We start from the raw sequence: 26,201 nt of genomic DNA, 5'->3' as shown, positions 1-26,201 counted from the left end.
TTGTGAGAATAAATCTCCTATCTCTCTCTTGTTTGTTTTGTAAAATAATAATATCCTCTCTTCAAAACATATCTAAGGGTAGCATCACTATTGTTAAATGTCAAGATGAAATCAAATTTCGGGAAAATAAATCAGTATTTTCTAAACTGAGATGCAAAAAATTATCCATTCTAGTTTAGAAAAATAACCAAAGATATGTTTATATTTGCTTTTCATTATTTTTAATTTCTATTTTTGTGTATATTGTATAACAGTCATGCAATTCAAACACTTATTGTGTAATTTATACAATTATCTGAGAAGAACTGTAGAAACAATAATAATTTGAAGTGCTTAAGTGTGCTCTTCTGGAACCTGATCACTTAGGTCTAAATCTTCCCTTCCTCAGTTACTAAATAAGGTAATTTGGCAAAATTACTTCTCTATGTCCAATCTTTAAAATAGAGTAGAAATAGTATCTGCTTCATAGGTGATGTGATGATTAAATGAGTTAATGCTTATCATGTACATAGAATACTATACGGCATGTTTAGCCATTATTAAAAATGTCATCAACTATAATTAAAAATAAATAAACAGGTCTAACAATATATACATCTAGATATTTAAGGTAAAATATGATCAAATTTTATAAATTATGTAAATATATGCATGTCTAATCCAAGGATACACTTATGTGGTGAGTATAGGTTTTAAAAGCTATCATTAAATAAATGAGTGGAGAAGAAAACTTAAAATACAATGAATAAAATGGTCCCCTGATGACATGTCCTCCTTGCTAAGGCATGTAGTAACAAAAAGCATTTGAGCTCGGGAGGAGGGCAGCCATAGGTTTGTTTTTCACTCTGCAAATACTTTGTGTGATATTGGATGAATCAGTTCAGCGATTTACTTCTCATCTAATAAATTCAACAGTATTGCTGTTTCAGAAGGTTATTTAAAGATTAAGCAATGTCTTATATGTAGGCTGTTGAGTGTACTGCTTGCCGCATTATCAATGTTGAAAAAAGAATCAGTCCATTTCCCTCCTTCTCCTCACCACAGTCACTTAAATTCCTCAGATAATAGGGAATTTTATTGGTGGAAATCAAGTTGGAATATCTTATTTTGAATTATTTATTAGCTAATCGATTCATCTAACGCATCCTGATGGCACAGAATGAGTATGTAGATGAGGTTACAGAGCAGAATGAAGTGAGGGTGTTTCTTGTAGGCATGCTTACACATTGTTGGCAGTCCTTTCTCATGAGAGACCTCCAAAGGCTAAGCTATATCTTATTTAGTCCCATGAACAATTCATGTGGTGTCATCCATTCAATCATTCTCTTAGCAAAACTGTGACACCAACCATGCCACTAATTTTATGTCCAGTTCAATTTTCAACTTCTAAGAGTGAGCTGGAAAGAAGGAAGCTATCTTCTCAAAACTAGGCAAAATAAATTTTGGTACATTGAAGCCCTAAGTATGGGCTACTCCTATGTACTTGCTGGCCAGGGCCATAGACCGGTCCCTCTATTCTGATGTCCACATCAAACTTTTCCAAGAGAAATTAGGTCCTATACCTAGGTGTCTAGAATGTTCTCAGAATTGTCACTTTCTCTAACATCTCCCGCTGATAAAAGTAGAAGATACCACTTGGGTTTCTCTTGGAACACAGAAGCAGCCATTGTTTCTCACACAAAGATCTGAGCCCTCTTAGACCAGTGGTCCTCAAGTTTCTGGCCTGAAGGATCAGTGCTCCTATGAGAAGCTAATGCCTGATGATCTGAGGTGGAGCTGAGGCGGTGATGCTAGTGCAGGGGAGTGGCTGCAAATACAGATGAAGCTTTGCTCACTCCTAAACCACTCACCTCCTGCTGTGCAGTCCAGTTTCTAACAGGCCACGGACCAGTTTGCAGCCTACGGATTGAGGACCCCTGTCTTAGAAAACAGGATATGCGAATTTAATAACTTTCTTCTCAGCTGTGTGCTATCAATCATAATCTCAGGGCTATTCAGCAAACTGAATGAGTATCAATCTATCACTTTATCTATTTCATATATATATCATATATATATTATATATATACACACATATATATCTCTTAATGTTGTTAATATATATATACATATATACAATACCTAACTATGTCATAGATAGATATCATATATTTGTATCCATATATACATATACACACATACATATTTATGCATACGCATTTGCACTATAATATGAAATTTATGTAATTAAGGAGCCACTTAAAGGGTAGAGGACAGAGAATATAAAACACTGAGGGATGACAAAATACACTTCATTCTTAAAACATAATTTTCCTATCCTTAGCTCTTAATAAATTGGAGAACTAAAAAGCATTAAATTATTCATTCCTTAAGAGAAATATATTTTAACAAAGAGACTGATGCAATAATTAAAAAATTGATAGGTTCTAATTTGGGCATATTGGGATTGAGATGCCTGTTTGTATCTAGGTGGCAATGTGCAATCAACAGCTGGATCTGTGGGTCTGAGTTCATAAGGACATTTACAATAGTCATCAGCATGCAGCTCAACAGTGAATTCTTAAGTAGGAATTAGATTGCTAAAAGAATGCGTGTGAAGTGAGAAAAGGGTAGAGCAACACAATTGAGGCACACTAACATTTAAAGGATTGCATGGATAAAAAAGTCTAAAGAGAAGTTAAGAGGTGACTGTGATATTATGAGCTATCACAGGAACAAAAAGGAAAGCTTTTAGTAAGTAGGGAGTAAATGGAGAGTCTCTTTTCCAGAGAAAATATGATTATATAGAATATACTAAAACGAGACCTGGAAGATAATTGTTAACTTGGTGTGACAGAATTTCAAATAAGTAACATTCATAGAAGCAATATATTAATGAGCTAAGAGTAAAAGAGCAGTCAAAAATGTCAAGACCAAAGTTTACAGCCATGCTACCCTGAATGAGCCCAATCTTGTCTGATCTCAGAAGCTAAGCAGGGTCAGGCCTGATTAGTACTTGGATGGGAGACCACCTAGGAAGACCAGATGCTATAGATGTTAAAAAAAAAAAAAAATGTCAAGACCAAAGCGGATATATGTTGTTTATAGTATTTGAGGACTTGGGAATGTTATTAATTAAGAATTCTGTCATAATCAAAGACTTTATAGAAATATGCTTAAACAGTAAAATATTTCCTCCTTATTTAGTCCTAGGTCTCATTATTTCCTACATGTTCAACTCAATTCTTCAATTTCTTATCAATGAATCAGATAGTTTAGATCAGGAAAGTAGTTCAGCAGTTTTGATTAATGTGATTAAAAACTGAGCAAAATACAGTATGGTTATTGTAAAGAAAAAGACTGATAGTCAAATATCACTTGATATGATCTAGAACACAGCTGATGTTCAAGACAAGTACTGAGCTGATTCTGGGAGAAATGTGTTTTCAAAACAATCATATTTATTGAGGGCTAAGACTATATACAAATGAAGTAAAAGGTATTCTGATAAACAGTTTTATTGGGGATGAACCAAGGATTATACTCTACTTATAAGTATATTCTTTTCAAAACTACCTGTGAGTTAATTATAATTTATATTTTGGAGATTCAATGCTCTTTATAAAGGGATCTAATTAAACAGATGTTTAAATGCAAATAACTATGAGCAGTGGTAACATATTAACTTTCATTATTGGCAATTTAAAGTTCAAGGAAAATTAGTCCTTTCTCACTATTGTGAATCAAGAACATAGAAGAATAGTCAGAGGGTGGTAGAAGGCCTTAGATATCTCAATGTCTGGATTGTGGAAAGAAATGGACACCAAGAAGTAATGGTGAGCTAATGAGATACAATTGCCTGACTTTGCTAAGCAGATAAGTATTTATTTATATTCATCACCAAAATATTAAACCTGTGAGAAGTTAGTCAATGAAACATAGTAGGTGACATAATTGAAAGTGTATTAGGAGCAGAGATAAATGATATTTAGCATAACATTATCTTTCCAGATTAGATAATTGCTGAGAAAAGTTTTAAGAGAATTGCATTGATATAGATAAAAGAAACAATATAACAAGTGGAAGAGTCATAATACCATTTTGAGCATCTGTTGATTCCAAAAGAAAATGCACACACTCATTCATCCATTGGAGAGACTCATTCAGTTATTGAAATCCATTAATTGTGGACATGAGTCGATAAATCCATGCCAGAGATGGATATTGTGCTATTCCCAAAGATTCAGCTTCACATAGAGTCAGAATTTTTTCCCTCATTCTTCCTTCCTTACATATTTTTATATTATTTATGTCATTACCTCATTTTCCTTCATGATACATTCAATATGTGGTGACTTATCATGTGCCCCCTGACATGTATTCCACAAGTCTTTATATCTGAACAATGGTCAAGGCTTCACAAACTTGAGGAGAAAGGACCCTTATTTTTTGCCTATGTGAACTTGGTACTTGTCATCACATCCAGAACTTTAGATGCTCAGATAGTAGATGGACATTCAGGAAATCTTGGGAATTGGCTGGTTTTCCAAACACTGCTTTGGTTAGTCAGAAACTTATTTACACTCTCATTCTAATGCTTATACTATATCCATTCCTTAGTTACAATTATCTCAACCTCAGTCAATAATGCATAACATGGTACCATTTAAAGCACTAGTAAAATAAGCTGAAAATTGGCCCCTGTTCTATAATGTTTACTTTTAAACAATTTGCTCCCACAGAATTTTAGGAAACTCTTTTTTAGAAACCAGGAAAATGTTAGTGGAGTGCTATCATCCCAGATTCATACTGGAACTCTCAATGTCTCTACTTAGTCATTACTCTGATATTGATTAGTAGTTATGCATATATTTAAATTATTCTACTAATGAGAGAAAGCTTCTAGAAAGATATTATAATTTACATTTTAAAAATATTTACTATAATATTACTTCAGTCCTTTACAAATTTTGAATTAAATTAGTAACAGCAGACAAGATTTCTAGAATTCATATTTTTTCCCTAAATTCTAAACACACTGTCATCAAAAAGTCATAACTTTTTATTATGAACAATTCATATGTTTCATGTACTGAATGTGGTTAAAAAAAATAACCTATCTCAAAACCAGTATATTTTTAAACAAAGGCTGCATTGATACAGGTCCTCTATATATCTAATATGTAAAAAGGGAGCTAGTTTAAAACTTCAATAGTTTACATGAGGCTTTACTATATATAACAGTGGAAAAAAATCCCAGTTTTAAATGCACTTTTTATGAAAAATCAGTGTGGATTTAATAGAGTGAAGTCTCTATGGAGGAATTCATGATGCAACTTTAGAAATTCACCAGCAGTAAATCACTGGAACTGGATGAGTGCTCTGTGATGAGGTGTGGAGGAAATATAGTGTGAAATAGGAGAGATATTGACAAGGATATACCTTAAAAGCAATAAGCACTTGATGATTGGAAAGCTTCTCATACTCAAAATGGAGTCTAGAAATGTCAACTAACTCCGAGCTTAAACTAAGAAATACAGCAAGTAGATGGTTCACTTCAAGTAATTTAAGTGTAACATACTTCAAGGACAATAGTTTTAAGGTTTAAAACTTATATTACTAGCCTTTTCCTGATTAAAGAACTCCTGTTGCTCGTATGAACCTGATATCTTTAAAATTTTTATCTCCTAACTGAATATATTACATTACTTTTAAGTTTATTTGGCTTGCATTATTCCAAAACACTGCCATACAAACATTTTAATCAGCATTAGAAAATGAGTGTATACACAGCAAAAAAAAAAAAAAAAAAATCATAAGTAATTAAAAACATGAAAATGCAAGAGATTCTGTCCTATGTTGTTTTAGATATATTTCTTTCATGCTCCTTGAATTAAATCTTGAAGCAATTTCTGTATCTCCATTTCTATTAGCATTTCAGTGTTTTTTAAGTGTCTGAAGATCTCTTATTGAAAATATTTTACTAACAGAAATTTCTTAAGATTTTACCTTAATTCTTCAAACTATGAAAAAGTTTTCTCCATTGAAAACTAACTAAAATAATTCTTTAAAATTTTATAATAAAGATTTGATATGTTAATTCCTGCCTGGCTGTGTATTTGAAGACACAAGTGGACACAGAACTGCCTCAGCTGTTCTGGCCAGTCCTTCTTTTGTGGTACTCAGGTTACTGACCCACTAGGAGCTAAACACTTGTTCTGATGAATTTATCTGTGGAGATACCATCACCAACTATGTATTACATTATAGAGCTTTCCAGAGGGCAATATGTTGTCAAGATTTATATTTTTTAATGACTGGAATATCTCTAAGAGGTAAAAACAAGGTACCGTTTTCATTTTACTTTCAAAGAAACTGGGATTCAGCAAAGTTATCAGCATTTACTTTTTAAACCATGATTAGGAAAATTAAAAAAAAGACCTTCTGATTCCTCATTAAGTTTACCATCCACACTAAAGAGATGAATCCACATGCCCTTCTACTTCATTGATGCAAATTTTCAAGCAGGCTGATTGGGTTAAATAAGTAGTCTATGGCTATGAAACAATTATGTTTTTCCCCTAGTAAAGCTGTAATTGATGTGCTTAGTGGCTGCACCTCTGTCATACTGACCCCATTATTACCATTCTCAATGAGGTACACTGATGAACTCTAATAAAATTAATACTTTTTCTGTCAAAAAAAGGGAGTAGAAGAAAACGATTAAAAATATGAGTAAATGTTTTTTAAAAAATCTAGGATAAATTTAGTATATCAGAGCTGGAGTAGCATCAGATTTCCATATTGTGTCTGAATTTACCAGCTCCTAAAAGTGTGAAAAAGGCTTAGAAACTTCATAGATACCTCAATACCCATGATCCACCCACTTTAGGGTGTGATTTGAAAAGCAAATGGTGTGTTGATGGCATTAAAAAAGGTATAAAAGACATTTTAATGACAGTGTAATCAAAGATTATACACCAGCTGTCACAACCAAGGCAACCATAGTAATTGGGGGTGACCAGAAGGCTTTCCAAAATAAGCTTCTTTTAAAGATTCATTTAAAACTGTCACCAAGGGACTGTTGACATTTTAATTTTTTCTTTGGATTGGGAGTCGTTATTTTATTTCTTTTTTATCTTTTCTTTGCAGAACAGTACAGCTCAATGTATTATCTGTCTGCTTTATAGTGAATAATCAGATACAGAAGCAAAGACAAATATATTTATATAATGAGTATATGTTTTTTTTTAAATTGAGACCATTAAAAGAATTGATATCAGCTTTCATTAAATATAACAGAAAAAATTTATACATGCAAAATTCATATTTATATCATCAATTTAGTTAGTAATATTTCTTGATACTCTGAGTCAATAATTCTATGCTCACTAATATCATTGTCATGTTTAATTGATAATAATAGATCTTATAGTTACATCTTTTAAGAGTGTTGTGAGATAAATAATATAAATATACTTCATATATATGGGTTATTCTGTTTTTGGTAGTTTTGAATCTTTCCTATTAACTTCACTAAAATTTTACTATAGCAATAGTTTACATTAGTAAATTAATATTTTACAAAATGTTTTGCTTTGTTTCTCACAACAACCCAATAGCATATACAGGACAGGCATTAGAGGCAACATTTTACAAATGTGGAAACTGAGAGTGAGAAAAGTTGACTACCTAATAAATAAGAACGTATCTGAAACTTAACTAAGGGACAGCTTTACTAATGCGTGGTATTGTCAGACTGTTGTATGCCAATTTAATAGGTGAACAATAGTATCTCATTGTGGTTTTAATTTGCATTTCTCTAATAACTAATGAAGATGAGTGTCTTTTCTGTTGCATGTTTGACATCAGTATATCTGTTTCAGTGAGAGGTCTATTCAAATATTTTGCTCATTTTTAAAATTGGTTTGCTTTCTTATTATTCAGTTTTGAATGCTCTTTATATAATCTGTATTCAAGTCTGTTGTGAGATATATGATTTGCAAATATTTTCTCCGTGGTGTATCTTTTTATCTTATTCATATTCTCTTTCATACAGAAGTTTTTCATTTTAATGAAATCCAATTTGTCATTTTACACATTATGCTTTTGATATTGCATCTAATATATATTTATCAGACCCAGAATTACAAATTTTTTTTTTTACTTTCCTCTACTATTTTATAATTTAACATTTTACCTTTAAGTCTATGATCCATTTTGAGCTAATCTGTATATAAGGTGTGAGGTGTGGTTTGAGTTTTTCTTTTTTTTGCATATAGTGTCCAATTATTCTAACACCACTTGTTGAAGAAGATTGACTTCTGCTGAAAATCAAACAAGTATATTTCTGTGCATCCATTTCTGAACTCTATCCAATTTATTTATTGTATATTCTTATGTAAAATCATACTGTTTTGATTACTGTAACTTTATATTAAGTATTGTAATCAGGTAGCATGGCTTCTTCAACTTTGTTCCTCCTTCTCAAAAGAGATACTCTGGTTTCTGTCTTTTTGTACAATTTTAAAATCAGTTTATCATTGTCTACACACATGGTTGCTGGGATTTTGACTAGGATTAATTAATTTAAGGCAAAATGGCATCTTAACAACACTGAGTATTCAAATCCATGGGCGCAGTATATTTTTTTTCAATTATTCAGGTATTCTTCAAGTTTTTCCATCTTGTAGAATTTGGCATACAAATTCTACACAGATTTTTCCAGATTTATGACTATCAATTTGCCTGTCTTCCTTTCTTTCCTTCTTCCTTCCATGTCTTCTTTTATTACCTTCCTCCCTCCCCCCTTCCCTCCTCCCGCTTGCTTGCTCGCTTCCTTCCTTCCTTCCTTCCTTCCTCCCTCCCTCCTTCCCTCCCTCCCTCCCTCCCTCCCTCCTTCTTTCCTTCCTTCCTTCCTTCCTTCCTTCCTTCCCTCCCTCCCTCCCTCCCTCCCTCCAAGATTTTACATTTGAATCGGAGTCAGTCTCTTATGATAAAGCTGTCATAAAGCTGAGTCCATATTTACAGGCTGACAGTCTGAAAGAATGAAGCAGCTTTTCAGAGAAAATCAGGAATGAGAGAGTTAAGAGAAGTGGAACACAGGGAGAGAAGGGTGAGAATTATTCTTGGGGGCACACACATCTGTGCCACACAGCTACAGTTTGATCTGGACTTCCATAACTTAAAAAGAAAAGAGCCATCACCAAAATATCAAGTAACTCATATTTTACTCTTTGATTTTGCATAAATGGTACTTGTTGCTAAAACACTTTATCCCTTACAGAAAAATTACTGCCATCTCACAGAACTGGAGAGTGCCAGTTTGAAAATGCTTTCAGAACAAGAAACTGTCATTTATTTCTTAGTCAGAGTTATGATACAATAACTGCTGGTATTGCACCTTGAGATTAGGAAGCTTCCTTAGCCACTGAGGGCTAGGTAGCATTAAGGCACCAATGACAACTGCTCTGGATCAGTACCACCTACAGGAAAGTTTTTTTTACAGCAAATACTGAAAAATCTATAATGATTACTAAGTAAATAAAGATACTCTTCAACATCATTAATTATAGCCAGGTATTTATAGTTGTACATATTATAAGTATTTAATGATTATTTACTGTATTTTAAATGCCCCTTAGTATGTATGATCACATACTTTTTTCAAAGTTATTTGAGCAATAATAAATGAATGCCAATACATTGAATCACTCCCAAGTTATGTTTTACCACCCACGCTGACCTTACCTCAGGGATTTTGGTGCAGAATCCTAGATTTTTCTATATCTTAATTTGAGTGTGACTAGAGTAGAAAATTATTCAAAGAAGGTGTGCCCTGCAAAAGCCATCAGTTGAGTTTTCCATTTATAAATTATAGCTTTAATAAGAAAATTATTAGATGATATTTTTTATACTATAACTTTGTCAGATTCCATGAAGCACATTTTGGATTCGAAATATTCAATAATAAAGGATTTTTTTAAAAAAGGAAAGAAAAGGATATTATAATCATATAACATGCTATATAAAATGGTAGTCACTAATTGCAAGTGATATGACTATGGATAAATCAGAATTGCTTTTCATTTCATGTAATACAAGAGGAAGAACAAAGCATTGCCTAAAAATTATTCTTGTCAATAAAAATTAAAGCAGTATCTAATCAGAACTGAGGATCTTAATATCAGTTTATAGAAAATGCAGTAAAGAGTCCTCATCAAATGACACCATAAAAATTAAATTAGTCAAATCCAGAATATGAAAAATTTTATACTCCAAAGATCCATTTATTTTTCTACAAATAAAAAGGATGGAAAAATAAACAAAATTCTAAAAATTTAAACTGACTGAAGAAACATATCCAAATTCAATGTGTTAGTCATTTTCAATCCCAATTTAAAAAGTCAATTGTAAAAATACATGTTTGAGACAATTGGGGAAATAGCAAACATTGTGAGTTATGTAATGTTAGAAGATTATTATTAATTTTTTAGGTGTGATTATGTTATTAAAATTATATTTTAAAAATGTTCTTACTATTAGAAATGTACACCAAAGTATTTATAGATACAGTAATAGCACCTTTAAAATTGGCTTTACAATACTCCAGGAAGAAATAAACAAAAAAATATTGATAGGAAAATAAATGAACAAGCACAAATAAATGATGTTCGTAGTTGCTTTAGCTGCGTATTGGGTATATGTGGGTTTATTATACTGTTCTCCCTATGTTTGTGTACTTTTGATTTCTATAAGAAAAAGTAAAGGAAAAAAGTTATGCTTCAGAATAGCCTATAACACAGGAAAATGGTGAGACAAAGCATATAAGAAAATAGATACTCTCAAACCATATATGGTATAAATAAACCTATGTAAAAATACAAAATGTAACTTTAGAAAACATTTGACTTCATAAAAATATACATATAAATATGGGACTACCTATATCAAAATATTAAATGCTACTGGTTATCTCTGAATTTCTTTGTGGTTTTATATATTTTCAAACTATTAAGAATTAACTTGTATAAATTTTATAACATTATTTAAAATCATGTTAGTCAGTTACCTATTTTTACTTATGTTAGTCTTCAGGAAAGTATGCAATTCTTTGAGTCATGGTCTTTAAAAATGGCTTAAAATGTCTTACTGCCATTCTAACATTCACAGCTTTGTGTGTTTATAACAAATAGAATTTGTTCCAATTTATATCATAACACTTATTTCTTACAATGAGATTTCAATGTATTTTGTCCACATCAATTTAAGCTAAAGACAATAAAAAACTATGATGAGTCCTGGAAGTTGAATATGACATTTTGAGTTGTTTTATACTCAGGTTGCAAGTAACTTATGAGCTTAAAGATCCCTGAACTAGGTAAACATGCAAGAGACATGAACAAGAATACATTTTCATTATCATTATTATTATTATTATTATTTAGTTTTTCTGTATCAGAGAGTTAAACTAAACTTTGTCAGTTGTTTCAGGTTTGGTTGAGGTCCATGAGCTTAAAAGGTCATAAAGTGATCACACATTCTAAGAGTTACCAGATCATTTGTGAGAACTAAGGGGGGACTAGAAAACTAGACCTTGTCCCTCAGCATACCTAAAGACTATGAAAGCCAGACTGGTAGAGGAAGATAGAGAGAGACAACTACATTGCAGGAAGTTGCCTAAATGTCATATATCCCCTCCCCTCACTTCCCCTTACCACCTACAGAGTGGAGAGGGGAGATCAGCTCCCACCTCACCTCTCCACTAGATGAATACTGGCTGAGATGCAGAAAACTTTGAGCTCCAATGCCACTAAAGAATAGAATGTGACAATAGAATGTAATTTGTAGGGCTTGGATTGGTGCTTGACCCTCAACTCCAAACTCCCCCAGAGAATAACATAGTTGGAATTCCCTGAAGGAAGACCAAGCATGGAGCACTGCAGAGAGTGCTGGCTGAAACGCCCCTAACAGCAAACAACAGTAGATGTTTCCTGCAGATCTGAGTGGACACTGGGAAGGAAACTGTGCTTGATTCATCTCTTGCTTATGTATTAGCTTAAATAGTCTTCTCCCCCTGCTTCCCGCACCATCAAATTCATGTCAGAATGTGACCTTATTAAAAATTTACTCTTTGCCAAAGTAATTAGTTAAAATGAGGTTATACTAGATTAGGGTGAGCCCTAAATTCAAAGATTGCCATCCTTACAAAAAGAGCAGACTGCTGTCCTTACAAAAAGAGGAGCAGACACATAAAGATTCATACAGAGAAACTTATGTGCAGATGGAAATAGAGATTGTAGTTATGTTTTCACAAACCAAAGAATGCTTAGTGCTACCAGAAGCTGAGAGAGGCAAGGGACAGCAAACATTTACAGAAACCATCAGCAGCTAGGACAGAGCCATCGGATGGTTTCTTCCTCAGAGCCTCCAGAAGGAACTAACATGCTGATAACTCGATTTTGACTCTAGCCTCCTAAACTGAAGGAACTAACCCTGTTCTTTTAAGCCACCCAGACTATAGTGATTTGCTATGGCAGCCATGGGAAACTATAGCAGCTAGAATAAATAAAATGTATTTTCCTGACCAGAACTTGTTTTGAGTAAAGTCCTTATAAGAGTTTAAACAGCCCTCAGGAGTGGCCCCTGACTCTCACTTTGACCTCATCTTCCAACCACACTCTCCTCTTATTCTCTCTATTATTTCAGCTAGTCTGCCCTCTTTGCTGCTTCAAGAATTCACCATAAACTCCCCAGCCTCGGTCCTTTGTACTTAGTGTTCCCCAGCCAAGTAGGCTTATTATCCAGATACAGGATGACTTCCTGTACTACTTCCTGAGGCTTCTGACAAATGTAACTCTATTAATAGGGACTTTTCTGAATATCTTTTATTGAATAACAAAAGCACTAAATGACCTTCTCTCCTACCTTTTCTTTCCTACACCATCTTGCATATATTTCTTTTAAAACAATTAATCATAAGTTATATGTTTAATTTTCTATTTTATCATGATCTGAATTACCAAATAGCATATGTATCTTGAAGATATAAACAGGGTATTTTCATGTCAGAAACTCAATAAATAAGAAGAGTATAAATTATTTATCAAGATGTCTCTGACAAAAATTATTTTAAATGAAAAATGCAGTAAGATATACCAATAAATTTCGTAACATCACAAAATTGATTATTTTCTAGAAATTTAAAATTCTGAAACTGAACTAAGAAGAAAAATAAGTCAAATAGAAATAGTACTAAATAAACAGAAATGGCAAATTCTCCACTCCAATGTTTAAAAATATATATAATCCCTATCTTATACATGATATTTAAACAAGAAAAAAAAACAGAGAAAATGTACCTCAATTTATATTGTATATAATATATAAAAATAAATACATATAGAGATACTTAGTTTCAAATATATAAGCTGAAGTATCAGTCTATAATCATAACAATAATTAAAGATCAAGTCAACAAAAATCAGAAAAATATAGTAGATTGGGATGATATACTTAATAGTTTGCTCTGGTAGGTACATATAATTATTATTTCTGATCATTAAAAAATACATGTGGAATATTTTAATACCTGAGCACATATTAGATAATCACACAAGTCAAAAAATTTAAAGAAAAAAGATATAAACCACTGTTCTGAACACGAACAAAATTAAGTTAGAAGTCATTCACGCACATGGAAAAATAACTTTTGAAGAGCCAGTACAGTTGGTAACATAAAAGCACACTTTTTAAAAACACTCTTGGGAGAAGCAGAATTGTAGGCATTTAGTGTGTATGGTTTTGGTGCTTAGTGGTGACTCTGAGGAGAACAGTTTTTAGGGCAGGACTAGATCTGGATGGAATCAGGACTCTTCCTGTTTGGAGAAACTGCCATGGGCCACTTTTTCAACTAAATGACTTTGTGGTCGCACTACTGTTCCTGATATGGTTGTTATCCTTCCTCCTGCTTTCCTTCCCTGCTGAGCTAACCTGATACTTCTCATCACGGCATTTCTTTATCTGCATTATAGGCAGAACAGATGCCAAGGTGTACAACCAAGTGGTCTTTTGGGAACAGTATCATGAAGAGAGATTAGTACATAGCCTTCACAACTCATCTAAATGCAGAACTAGGGGCTGATTTTCACCACTACAAGCCACAGAAAGTCCTGTCAAAGCCATGAGAATACAGCATATAATTATTGTGTCTTTTATGATGACCAGGTATATAAACTAGTCAATCTACTTACTTGGACAACTCTCAAACTTCCCAAATGTTCTCCTCTCTCCAAGTATTTTTTCATGTTTCTGAAAAAAGATGTATAAAAAAAATAAAAACAGGCTCTCTTATGCAGCAAGCATCATGAACAATCATTAGAAGTGTTTGCCATAAATCTTATGTTAGTTAGACTTCTAAGGGAATGAATATTTTGGAAAATGCTTCAGTAACTATCTAGGGATGTCTTAGTGACCTCATTGTTTTCTGGTTTCTGTAATTATCTTCAAAGTGAAGCTGTAGTTATTATTATGAATAACTACATAAAATAGTCATAAATATTATAGGTCATTATGCATTTCATTGGAGTGTTATAAATGTTCTCAAGCCCCAGAATAACAAAAGGAAGATAAGATTTAAAAAGTTTTAGCTATGTGGAGTCAAGCCAGTGCAGAAATCAAGAAGATGCTCAATGAGTTATACAATTAGAGTATATTCCAATGAAACTCTGAAAACTCAGGGACAGTCATTGCACATGGGTTACTCCTAGAAAGATAAGATTCCTGGTCTTTGTACCATATTGAAATCTCATTATTCTCCTATTTTCTAGTAAATGCAATCTTCATATAACCATGTTTTAAAGCTTTATTGTTTAAACAATTGAAAGAAAGCTATCATCAAATAATTCCATAAATAAGATGGATAATATATCTAAACTTTGGTCAGGGAAGACAGTCCATCAAGTATTATAAACTTGTAAATTTTTTATATTCTAAATTCATACTCTTTTCATACCTGTGCACATGTACTATACTTTCAGAATAACATTATTAAATAAAGAACAGAATAAATATTTCTGAATAAACATTATCTGTAATGCTATACTACAATATAATAAATGTACAGAAAGAATACCAAAAATAAATAAATAAATAAATAAGCAATCCAATTTAAAAATGAGCAGAGGACCTGAAGAGACATTTCTCTAGAGAGGACATACAGATGCCCAGCAGATATATAGGGTGCTCAACATTACTAATCATCTGGAAAATGCAAATTAAAACCACAGTAAGATATCATCTCACACCTGTCAGAATGGCTATCATCAATAAATTAACAAACGTGTGTTGTTAAGGATGTGGAAAAAAGGGAACCTTTGTGCACTATTGCTGGGATTGCAAATTGGGTACAGTCACTATAGAAAAAAGTATGGAAGTTCCGCAAAAAAAATAAAAATAGAACTACCATATAGCCCAGCAATTCCACTTGCTATTTATCCAAAGAAATTAAAAACACTAATCTGAAAAGACAGATGCATTCTTATGTTTATTGCAGCATTATTTGCAATAGCCAAGACATGGAAGCAATCAAAGTGTCTACCGAAAGACAAATGACTAAAGATGTGGCAAATATGTATATGTACAATGGGATGAGATATATACACACACACACACACACACACACACACACGTATATATGTTATACATATATACACATATATATATCATATATGTACATATATATGTACATACACACAGAGAATGAAATATTATTCAGCCATAGAAAAGAGGAAATCCAGTTATTTGCAACAACATGCATGGACTTAGAGGTATTATGCTAAGTGAATAAGTTAGACAGAAAAAGACAAATACTGTACAATTTCATTTATACATGAATTCTAAAGAACAAACAAAACAGAAACAGACTCATATATACAGAGAATAAATTGATGGTTGCAAGATGGGGGAGGGGATTGGGAGGATGGGTAAAAAAGGTGAAGGGATTAAGAAGTACAAATTGCCAGTTATAAAAATAGTCATGGGAGTGTAAAGTATAGCATAGGGAATATACTCAATAATACTGTAATAACTATGTATGATGTCAGGTGGGTACTAGACTTATTGGGGTGATCACTTTTTAAGTTATATAAATGTATAATCACTATATTGTATACCTGAAACTAATAGAGTATTTTGTGTCAACTGTGATTGAATAATAAAAAATAAAAAAATATTAAAATGCGAACTTGAAGCCCATCTCATAGATGAACAGTGTTGCAAAAATCCTCATCAATATGTTAGCAAAACACTTTCAATATTATATCATTATATACAATTAAGTGCATATATGTTAAAGAATTTCTATAGATGGTCACATAGGCAATTAGATAAGTCAAGAAAATGACAGCATAGCTACCATGTAACTACTAACTCCATGAGGCTGAAGGACCAGCTTGTATTTCACTTGCTACAAGTTTTAGTGCTTTATCAAAAACTGCTGTGCTTTTGCCCTGCATTTCTAAACTTTGATCCAAACCCACAGCATTCTTAGGATTACGAGCTCCTCACATCACCCTGTTGTTAAGAGGAACAACAAAAATGTACTTATGATCATATTGATTATTATGCCCTGAGAAACAAAGTCCTTTGTCTCTGATGACTCAAGAGTACCCTGTTTTCTGCCATCATTCCTGAATCAGTAATAGCAAGAGTAAAATCTTGACAACAGAATTATATAAATCCAATATTATATAATAAACTATATAAAATGTGTATGTATATATAAGCATTTCAAGAGTTATTAAAAAGTATTTGAAAATGTCACCATTGGGGCCAATCGGATTTTGGTGTCGCCACTACGGTAGGCAGGAGGGAGAAGGATAACGATGGAGCAGCCGTGTAGTTAGCATTTTTCCTCAGTTCTTCCTCAAAATGATGGCAGTGAAGAATCACAGGTCACTGAGATCTAAATACCTTTATTAAGAATAAATTTTAGAAAGACAAAGTATGCTCCCAAAAGGCACATGGTCTCAGTGCTGTAACCAACACACTGGGGATAAAATAGCCATAAAAAGACAAAAAGGCTACAAAAGGCCACCAAAAAGAGAAAGAACCCAGAAGGACCAAAAAAATGGCCCTAGAGAGGGAATGTCTGCCTTATATTTGGGCCGTAATGGGTGGTTCCCAAGGGATTCGGAGGTGATTGGCAAGTGAGAGCATTTTGATTGACACCTGGCTGCTATATAACTCTGCATAGTGCACAGGTCTGTACATAGAATTCTATTACCATTCGGGTGTTCTCTGTTCCCCTTTGTTGTTCATGTCTGACTAGCTACCAAACAATATTCAACAGCTATGCATGATAATTCCTAATTATATGCCATGCACTATTTGTAACTGTGCATCATTAGAGGGGTTCTGATTGAAGTCAGAAACAAGTCATGCATGCCTGTTATAAGTATTTCTAGTTAACATTGCACTGGAGGTCTTGGAAAGTGAATAAGAAAGGAAAAAAAAAAAAGGAATGTATAAGGACTAAGGAGAAAAAACAAATCATCATTATTTAAGGTAATAAAATTGTTGAAATATCTAATACAACCACCAAGAAAAAAAAAAAAGCCTGTTAAATAGTTACTATGAATTCAATATATAGAAATCACATCTATTTGAGTATACGGGAAAACCAGAAAATGTAGTTAAGCATTAAAGATACTGTCTTCAGCAGTAGCAACATATAGGAAACATCGTAATAAACTAAAGTACATGCAAGATTTTCCAGAGAAAACTAGAAGGGACATGGACTATAGACTAGCGGTTTCCACAGGGGAAAGGGTAGGGGAGAAGGGGGCAGATAGATGTGGTAAAGGGGGTCAAATATAGTGGGGTAGGAAGAGGATAAAGTGGGTAAAGGGGATCAAATATATGGCAGTTGAAGGAAAGTGGACTTTGGTAAACACACAATAGAATGTATAGATGTCAAATTATAATGTACACCTAAAAATTATATAATCATATTAATCAAGGTTAGCAGAATAAACTTAATTTTTAAAATTAAAACAAGTCACAGAAAATTCAAAATGAATAGAGATTTATACCATGGCTTTAAATTTAAAAAAAGGACAATAATGTAAAAAAAATAAATTAATCTAAAATTGACCTTCAAATTTTACTAAAAAATTTAAAAAGGTAAATTTTTAAAAATATTATTCTAAGAAAATATGAAGAAAAAGGACCAAAAATACACTCAAGTAATCCTGAGGAGCAAGCATGTTCGGAGGCTTTTACGTGAAATAAAATATCAACATTGATTATCAAAAGTAACAACTAATTTTAGCATGAGATTGAAAGACTTTTTAATCAATATACAAAGGACAGAATGTGAATGAACCTATATGTGGAATACTGATATGTGATAGTGATACCTTAGAAAAAGTGGTCAAGGGTGGCAACTCAGTAAGTTTTTCTAGCATATTTAGAAATTCATAAAAATAAAATTAGATCTTTAACTCATGCTACACACAAAAATAAATTCTGGGATATTAATTCTATCAATCCTAGAATGTGTAGACCCAAATATAGCAAATATATATATATATATATATATATATATATATATTTATATCGAAGGAAAAAAACTATATAATGTAAAGTTTTCTTAAAGCTTGAAAATTCATTATAAAAACTTCAAGAAGGAAATTTCAGTTTCTGGTTTCACAGATAAGGAACTTGGAAGTTGCCATTTCGTCTTAACTACGGGTAAAAAGCTAAATAGACTGAGAAATAAACTCTTCTTGGATCTCTAAGGGAGGGAAAGGCACAGAGTAAATCACGGCCCCCTCTTTAAAAAAAAAAAAAAAATTAGAGCATCAAAATATGAATACAGGCGAATACAGGGAGTTATGGCTTACCTGAGCAGAGATTCACCAGCAGAAACCACCTAAGAAATCAATGCTAGAATGAGAAAATCTGAACTGTAAGTGATGACTTGCTGGAGGCTCAGTGTGGACAACTCTGGGAAAACCTCCAGGGGCACCTGGTCATAGGAGCCTCCTACAGACTGTGAGATTTACTCCCAGAAACTCCACCAAATTCCCTAAGTAAATATCAAAGAAAAATCCCCTCTGGGTCTGGCAGCCTGTGAAGAAAAGGAAACATTCTGAAATGCACCACAGTATTCTTCTTTTTTTTAAAAAAAAGCGGCCTGCCCTCAGGAGAAACTGATCAAAACCCTACTGGCTGGGGTGTTATCAAAGCCTCATTGACCTGGGAAAAGGAAATAACCAACTTCAGCTGGCTCTAACAATCTTGTCCCACTTAAGTAGGGAGAAAAAGCTGAGAAACATTTATAAAGTTCACAGTCCAGAGGTACAGGCTCACTGATAGACTGACTATATATAGTCTCATGACTAGAGAATGCTTCTCCTCTCCCCACATCTCACTACCACATTATTAAAGGCCAATTTACAGCAGTTCTTTTTTCACAGTACAGTATGACCTGCTATCAAGAAAAAATTAAAAGGCATACCGAAAGGTACACACAATTTGAAGGAATAGAGCAAGCATCAGAACAGCACACGCAGGGACGCTGGGAATTTAAAACAAGCATAATTAATATTCTAAGGGCTCTAATAGATAAAGTTAATAGCTTGCAAGAATAGATGGGCAATATAAGCAAAGATGAAAATCCTAAAAAAAGAATTTTTAAAATGATAGGATAAAAATCCCTGTAGCAGAAATTAAGATATTAAGCCCTTTTACAGGCTTATTAGTAGGCTAGACATAGCTGAGGAAAACAATTCTCAGCTACAGGATATATCAGTAGAATCCTCAACAACTAAAAAACAAAGAGAACCAAGGCTAAGAAACAAACTAGAACAGAATATACAAGGGCTGTAGGTCAACTACAAAAAAACAAAAACAAAAACATGTAACATATGGGTAATGGAAATATCAAAAGAAGAAAGAGGAAAAAAGCAAGAAAGAAATACTCGAACAATAATGACTGAGGATTTCCACAAATTAATGTTAGATAACAAACCCCAGATCCAGGAATCTCTGAGAATACAAAGCAGGATAAAGACCATCAACTCCCCAAACCCCCAAAATTCTATACCTAGCCATATCATTTTAAAACTACAGAATAATTCTGAAATAGCCAAAGGCAAGAACATATTACCTATAGAGGAGCAACAAAAATAAGAATTATATCTGACTTCTCGTCAGAATAGAGTAGAATGAAATATTTAAAGTGTTAAGAGAGAGAGAAAAAAAAAAAAACCTCAGCAAACTAGAAATCTTACCTTGTAAAATGATTATTCAAAAGGAAAAGGAAATAAAGATTTTTCCAGGCAAACAGAAATTGAGAGAATTTATTGCAGGTAGACCTGCCTTGCAAGAAATGTTCAAATATTTTTTTAGAGAGAAGAAATTAATGTACATATGGATATATATGTATGTTTGGTTATATATGTGACATAAATAACAGCAAAGGCATAAGGGACAGGAGAAAGAAATTAATGTCATTTGTTTTTAAAAAGTACTTGCACTACTTGTGAAGTAGTATAGTTATTTAAAAATAGATTTGGATGAGTTGTAAATGTATATCAAACTCTAAGGAGACCACTAAAATAAATTTTTTAAAAGTATAACTGATATGCTAAGGAGGGAGAATGGAATCATATAAAATGTTCAATCAAAACTACCAAAGACATAAAAAAGAATAGAAGACAAAAATAGGTACGAAGAACAAGGGCAATAAATAGAAAACAGTAATGGTATGGTAGATATTAATCCAACTATACAGATAATCATTTTGAACACTAGTGGACTAAATGTACCAATTAAAACACAGAGATTTTCAGAATGGATCAAATATATGACCCAATTATATGATGTCCACAAGAAACCTATTCCAAATAGAAAAGCTCATCAATGAAAAGTAAACGAATGGAGAAAAGGATACCATTCTAACACTAATCTAAAGAATTCAGAAATAGCTATATTATTTTCAGAGCAGACTTCAAAGAAAAGCTATCAGAGATTTAAAAAAGGCATTACATAGTGATAAGGGAGGTAATTCTTCAAGAAGACATAACAATTCTTAATATGTATATGCCTAACAACAAAGTACCAACTACCTGAGACAAAAGCTGAGGGAACTGCAAGGAGAAATAGATAAATCTGCTATCACAGTTTGAGACTTCAACTCTTGTCTCTCAGAAATGGACAGATCCAGCAGGCAGAAAATCAGTAAGGACGTAGCTGAACTCAACATCATCATTAATCAACTGGATATAATGAACACCTGTAAGCTACATCCAGCAAAACCAAATACACAAAACAGGCTCATATGGAACATTCATTAAGACAGACACATTCTGGGTCAAAAAACAAACCTTAATAAATGTAAAAGAATAAAAATAATACAATGTCTGCTTTCAGACTGCAACACAACTAAACTGGAAACCAATAATAAATAGAAAGGTAACTGGAAAATCCCAAAATACTTGGAGATTGAACAACACACTTCTAAATACATGAATTAAAGAAGAAACTGAAGAGCAATTTAAAAATATTTTAAACTAAATGAAAATTAAAAGGTAACTTATCAAAGATGGTGGCACATTCCAAAGCAGTGATTAGAGAAAATTTATGGCACCGAATAAATATATTAGAAAACGAAGAAAATTTTAGATCAGTAATCTAAGTTTACATCTTAGGAAACTTAAAAAAATTAAATCAAAGTAAGCAGAAGAAAATAAATAATAAGTATTAGAACAGAAATTAATAAAATTGAAAAAAGAAATCAATATTGAAAATCAGTAACATCAACAACTGGTTCTTTGAAACATCAATAAAATCAATAAGCTTCTATCCAGATTACTAAAATGAAAAAGAGAGTGCATGAATTACTAATGTCAGAAATGTAAGGGAAACATCACTACATATCTCATGGAAATTAAAATTATACTAACGAAATACAATGGACAACTCTGTGCCCACAAATCTGATAACCTAAATGAAATGGATCAATTTCTTGAAAGACACAATCTGCCAAAACTTATATAAGAAGAACTAGATAATATGAAGAGGCCTATTAAAGAAATTAAAGAAATTTCAAACCACAGACCTAAGAATTTCAGGGTCTACTGTATGATTTCAACTACATGACATTCCGGAAAAGGAAAACTGTGGAGACAATAAAAAGATCTGTAGTTACCAAAAGTGAGGGTGGAGGTAGAGAATAAATAGGCAGATAATAGAAAATTTTTAGGGCAGTGAAGATACTCTGTATGGTATAATAATAAATAGGTGTCATTAAACATTTGTCAAAACCCATAGGGTTCACTAAAAATGAACCCTAAGGTAAACTATAGACTTTGGTAAAAAAAGTAATAATTATACACACATACACACACACACACACATACACATACACTATTCTGGTAAATGATATTGATAAAGGGGTAGGCTATGTGTAGGGGCCGGATATATACAGAAAATCCCTGTTCCTTCCTCTAAATTTTGTTGCAAACCTAAAATTGCTCTAAAAAATGTCTTAACCAAAACAAAAATCCCATCATACACTTTAAACATACACAATGTTTACTTGATAAGTATATTTAATAAAGATGAAAAAATATTTTTAAACTTTAATTTCAATGAGTATGACTGTATGAAAATAAAATAAATATATCAAAAGACAATTAAAAATAGTAAACCTATGGGTAAATGTATATTTTTATATTTAAAGTTTCTTAACATATTGTCTTTTCTAAGGAAAAGGAAAGATTAAAATGTTATCTGAAGAGTTTCAACATATATAGATATAGCTACAACAGCTGCAACGGAAAAGTAGAAAGGGAAATGAACAAAATGTTGGTAAGGTTTCTATAATTCCCATGAAGAGGTAAACTATTAATTCTAAGTAATTTCACTGTTTAATTAATTTAAAAAAATCATAATCCTTACAGCAAACACATGAACTGTACCTGCACATGTATAAAATCTGAAATATGTGATTTCAGCCAAGAAACAGAAAAGAAATGAAAAAAATATATAGCAATACATACTAATCAAAATAAAGCTATATTGACTAAAATGCATGTATCCAAAACATTGCTTCAAAATACATAAAGCAAAAATTGATAGAAACAAAAGGAAAATGGATAAACCTATAATTATATTTGGATAATTGCATGCTCCAACATAAATATACAGAAAAACAGTGTTTAAAGTATAGTCTATCTTTTACCAACTACATGTAATTCACATATAGAATATTTGACACCAAAAGAACAGACTATACATTCTTTTCAAGTGCAAATGGAACATTCACCAAAATAAGACAGCCTATAGACATAAAACAAAGTTAAATTTAAAATACTCTAAATTATGCTAAATATCTAAATTATACTAAATTATCTAACTATAGTTAATCTAACTAGAAATCAATAACAGAAGAAATGTTTTTACTTCTCTTTGGAGAACAACTTGGAAATAATTCATAAAGTTAAAGTAACTTGCCTTACTACCAAGAAATACTATTCCTTGGCATATACTTTAGATAAACTTTTTCATATTCTCATAAAGGGACATCAACAAAAATTATTCTAATAGAGTCATTTGTAACAGAAAACTGCATGAAAAAACTTAAAGCTTCTCTCAATTAATCAAACGATCCATCAATCAATAGTATATATAAGGGAATGTAAGATAGCATTGAAAGTAAATGATAAAGAATCACATTTATTAACAGAGATTTGTCTCTCAGTCAAAAAGTTGAGCTAATAAAGTATGTGAAGGAATAGATAAACACAACTCTACATTTAAGCCTTAGTCAGATATGAAAAATACATATTCATTTGCTAAAGGTATAAAATATTAAATGAAAAAAAAAAATCAACCCTGAAGAAAGTAGTTATCTCTTGGTGCCAGGGAGAGGAGGCAGATGAGATAAGAAAGAGAAGATACACAGAGCACTTCGACTAAATTTTAAGGTTTTCTTTCCTAATTTCAACCATGGATAGATGCATGATTAATACAATTTCTTATATGTAATGACGTGTAGTTACAGCACTAAAATATTTCATATTTAATTTATAAAATATAATCAATAGATTCATAATTAAAAGGTCTTGTTTCATTTAAAAAGCGTCAATTGATCCCTACTTGCACATGTTATATTTAAATGTTTTAAATAAAAAATGCAGAAGACTGGCAAAGATTAAGAAGATTTAGAATATCAGCTGTGTAATACCTAGAACCGGTGAGGTTGTAGAGAGAGAAAATGTCTTACATAGATCTGGAGGGAATGTACTCATCCATTTTGGAAAAAAGAAACCTGGTAGTTCTTATCGAAATTAATGTGCAGTGCCATTTAACCCAGCAAATACATTTCTGAATATATTTTCCAAAAGACTCCATTTTTAACTGCAAGTTTGTCAGTTAAAACATAGGACTCTCACTTAAATTTGAATTTTGGATAAACAAGAATTGATTTCTAGCATAAGTACCTCCAAGTTTTTCATGGGACATACTTATACTAAAAATATATTTGTTGTTTATCTAAAATTAAAATTTAACTCGGAGTGGTATATTTTTTATTTGCTAAATCTGGCAACCCTAATAAGGGCCCATGTACATTATTTAGTTAACAGAGAACTGAAAGCAACATAATTCTTATTCTCTATGCCAGTCTGGTATTTGAAGCAGCAACAGCAGCAGCATCTCCTAAGAACTTGTAAGACATGCAAATTCTCAGGCCTCATTCCAGTTCTACTGAATCAGAAACTCTGGGCCTTGTGCCCAGCAATTTGTGTTTTTACTAGTCCTCTGATGCTCACTAAAGTTTGAGAAACACCGCTCTATGCGAACAGAGAAGTAAGATGTTTGAGGCATCATTTTCTTTTACCTGCCTGGATTACTGCTACAGTAGTCTATTACATCTGTCTTTGCTCTGTTCCAATCTACAATGTATAGATCAGCTAGAACATTCTTTTAAAAATTCAATCAGATGGTTACTCACATGCCCCAAAACCTTTAGGGCTTCATATTGCCTTTATAATAGAAATTAAATATGGTTTGCACTTGTAGAAAGTTTTTCAGTCTAGCTGCCTGCTTCATCTTGAATCACATTTGCTTTTTTTAGGCCCAGACATTCTGGTTTTGCTTGATTCCTTCTTGTACTGAGCTCTTGAATTTCAATCCTTTCATCAACCAATACAAAGAAATAGTTTCCTCTGTCTGGGACAGTTCCTCCCACCCCACTTTGTTCCTGTTTTGCCTTGCTAACTCTAATTTATACTTCAAATTCAGCTTAAAATTATCTACCTTAGGGAAATTTCACTTCATTTCAATGGTCCCTAACACTTTATAATCGGTACTCTTGAAAGTAATCATTATATATAATCATACTCTTTGAGGACAGAGTACACAAATCATTTGGAATTCTGCATGAGATCTCTCTATTCTCTTCCATGAGTGAATGAATGAATGAATGAATTTTATTTATATTAATATGGACTCACAGACACATATTTTATACTTTGGTTTATAATCCACACCAAAGGGAGTGTGTGTGGGGGGGGGGAGGGAGAGAGAGAGAGACTTCCTTAATTTTTGTCAGTCATTTACCTAAGGCTCCCTTATTCTCCTGAAGAATAGTATTAGAAGCCAATATCTGGGTGACAAATATGCTGTTGCTACTGGGATGTCATTGCTTCTAGGCCCTCTCAGCAAGGAAATACATATACACATACTAACCTGTGTATATTTTTGTATCTCTAAATATTTCTATATGTAATCATTGATATCTATATTAAGGTAAACATGAGTTCATACTGATGTTAATCCATTACCACATAGATTATTTCAGCATCCTCACCTTGCTTATGTGTAACTTCCTACTCCAATTGTGAAAAACCTGGCTCCACCCATCTGACATTCATTTACTTAATTGTAACATGTATAGTGGTTTCAGAAATGTTAATCTTTTCCCATATGGGACTCAACTTTATCATTTATAGTCTAGTGCTTATGCATAATTTCTTTTGCCTGTAGTTTTAAAGACTACAGTGAATGAAACAGTAATTCTACCATGACCAATATAATTGTAAATGTGGAGACATGTGGCATTTCTTTATTCAGATACAACTTGTAAAGAAAAAATTCAATAATCGTCTATTTAGTTAAAAGAATTTATTCGTAATATAAACAGCATATAC

General features: G+C 32.4%; 1 pseudogene; it reads left to right on the top strand.

Annotated features, from left to right (window-relative positions):
* The first annotated feature begins 2,917 nt into the window (after positions 1–2,917).
* LOC118605187 lies at positions 2,918–3,036 on the top strand (annotated as a pseudogene).
* The last annotated feature ends 23,165 nt before the right edge of the window (positions 3,037–26,201 follow it).

This window comes from Rousettus aegyptiacus, unplaced genomic scaffold (assembly GCF_014176215.1).
Source record: "Rousettus aegyptiacus isolate mRouAeg1 unplaced genomic scaffold, mRouAeg1.p scaffold_m13_p_1, whole genome shotgun sequence".
Classification (NCBI taxonomy): Eukaryota; Metazoa; Chordata; class Mammalia; order Chiroptera; family Pteropodidae; genus Rousettus; species Rousettus aegyptiacus.
The sequence above is the reverse complement of the archived record's forward strand: the minus strand, read 5'-3'. Positions and strand labels throughout refer to the sequence as shown.